Raw genomic sequence first — 2,837 nt, forward strand, 5'->3', positions numbered from 1 at the left:
CAAAGGATGATCTTTGTGAATTCTCGTAGTCGGAACCGAACTGACATTCAGATTATCTTCCAAGTTCGAAGATAGCTCATCAATGGGTGATTGATGTTGAGAGTGAAACGGATTGATGAATTCCTCTTCAGTAGAGGCAGCAGGGGTATTGACAGCATTTGACGAGGAAGGCTGACATTCATCAAACTGTGGTCGTTGCACCAAAGTGTCTTCCTCATCGCATATCATCTTCGTAGCAATTCTTTCCTCAACTTCTGCAAAATCCAGATAAGGTATGTTAAAAGATTTAAAAAGTCTATCATAGTCGAAAACCCCAGCGGGTCCCGTGCTTGGTTTTGGTGATTTGTAACTTGTGATATCAGTGTTACACACCACCTCAACCTTGTTGGTCGATGTATTAAAGACCCGTCTGTTGGGAGTCCCAACAACATATCCGACTAAGATTCCTTCGTCGGCTACTTCACCAAATTTAGATTGGTCTTTAATATCGAACACGGGGACCCGAATGGTTCAAGACCACTCAAGTTGGGCTTTCTCCCATGCAAAAGTTCATAACAGGTTTTATTTAATCTTTTAACGGTTAACACTCTATTAAGGATATAACAGGCTGTTGCAACAGCTTCAGCCCAGAACACCACGGGAAGTTTCGAATCAGCCAGCATGGTTCTGGCTCCTTCAATTAAGGTTCTGTTCTTCCTCTCAGCCACTCCATTTTGTTGCGGTGTATACGGTGCGCTGTATTGGTGTTCTATCCCCTTCTGTAAGCAGAAGATCTCCATCTCATAGTTCTTGAACTCAGTTTCATTGTCACTCCTGATGAATTTAACCCGTTTCCCGATGATATTCTCAACCTTGGTAATCAAATTCTTTACCATCTGCACTGTTTCATCCTTTGACTTCAGGAAATATACCCAGGAATATCGAGAGAAATCATCAGTGATCACCAAGCAGTAAGATGTTCCTCCTAGACTTTTTACATTCACGGGACCGAAGAGATCCATGTGAAGTAATTCTAGGGTACTGACAATTGAATTGACCTTCTTAGTGAGATGGGATTTCTTGTGTTGCTTTCCCTTTTTGCATGATAAGCATTTGTATTCAAAGTTGAAATTCTTCAAGGGAACACCCAGCACAAGCCCATTTTTGACAAGGTAGTTCATTTTCCGAAGATGAATATGCCCCATTCTCCTATGCCACAACTCGGACTCCGATTCAGTTGCTTTTGACAGAAGACACGATTCTTCTGTGGCCATCTCAGTCGACCTCATATCCATGATATACGTATTCTTCACTCTTGGAGCCTTCATAACAATCCAATTCTCTGGTATCTTGAAACCAGGATATAGCACGATCGCCTCATTCTTGGTAAAATGTACGGTGTACTCTTTGTCACAGATCTGCGAAACACTCAGCAGATTGTGCTTCAGTTCTTCAACAAAATTTACCTTCTCCAAAGTCATCTTTCCATTCGACACCGTCCCTATTCCGGTAATCCTTACACCGCTCTCTCCTGCGAAACTCACTCTTCCTCCTTGAACAGGTTTCCAGTCGTGTAACAATTTCTTGTTACCTGTCATGTGCCGGGAACAGCCGCTATCCACAACCCATTGATTGTTGGCAGCCCTGTTCAACTGTTCCTGCACGATTAAAGCAGATGATTAAAATCTGGGGACCCAAGACCGATTGGTCTTGGGTCGATACATCCCGTACCTTGGCTGTCCAAAGTTAGTATCATAATAATTTCTGTGAGTCCTAACAGGATACCTTCTTGTGGATTGTCTATGAGGCCATCCAAACCGTCTTGAATTAAATGAATTATTACTTATGGTTTGGTTGTTAGCAGTGAAAAACTGAGACCTATCTCTTCGAAAACCTTGATTAGTCCAATTTCTGAATTTTGATGGGTTTTCATTTTTACCATTAAATTGATTACTGTTAGCTCTTTTCTCAGATTTTGAAGGCCTCACACCTCTGAATTTCTGCTTCAGAGAGCAATCAGCAATTAGGTGTCCTAATCGATTACATCTGAAACAACTCCTGTGTTCAATTTTCTTTTCCATAGTTGTTTTAGATGTTGAGGCTGTATTACTGCCCGTTTGTCTCACATAAGGTGGGACATACGGGTTTAGTGGAGATTTCTTTTCAGTTGTTTTATGTTTCTCTCCACTTTTTAGTAACACTTCCTCTTGTTTTGTCTCATTCGACTTAGATGACTTGTCCGAGCTTGATGAGACAGGACTCGGAGCAGAAATCTTAACACTAGTAACAGGCTTACTTGTTTCGCCTTTACTAACTTCTGGTTCTTTAATCGTTACTTTAACCGGAACTGTCTGACCATAGTCAACATCGACAGATTTCTGATTACTAGGGTCATAAGTGTAATTATGATTGAAAGGTGGTGGAACTTCATGATAACCAATTCCTCCCCTTTTTGGGGAACCTTGATCACTAACTAGGTGATCAAGTATAGCGGAGGAATTTCTGAATTGCTCAAGTTTCCTGTTAAGTTCCACCACTTTCACCTGGTGATCAGCTATCTGTTTATCCCTTTCAGCTATTAGTTTGGTTTTCTCTTCTAGTACTTCATAGCTAAGATCAATCACTTGAATTTTTTCAGCAAGCTTTGCTTTAAGACTTTTAATATATTTCTCACTAGCTTTAATTTTTACTTTGTAACTATTTTCTCTAGCTTTAGTGAAATGATGATCTTCTTTTAAAGTTTTAAATTGCGCATCCAAACTAACAAACTGATCAGTTATAGTTGTCAGTTGTTCAGACAGATGTTCACACTTAGTACAAGGGAGTTCGGTACTTACCTCGGAGAGCTGGTCTGCCAC

The sequence above is a fragment of the Bidens hawaiensis genome, unplaced genomic scaffold (assembly GCF_021521415.1).
Source record: "Bidens hawaiensis isolate Kalapana, Puna unplaced genomic scaffold, B.hawaiensis_p1.1 tig00006734_1, whole genome shotgun sequence".
Classification (NCBI taxonomy): domain Eukaryota; kingdom Viridiplantae; phylum Streptophyta; class Magnoliopsida; order Asterales; family Asteraceae; genus Bidens; species Bidens hawaiensis.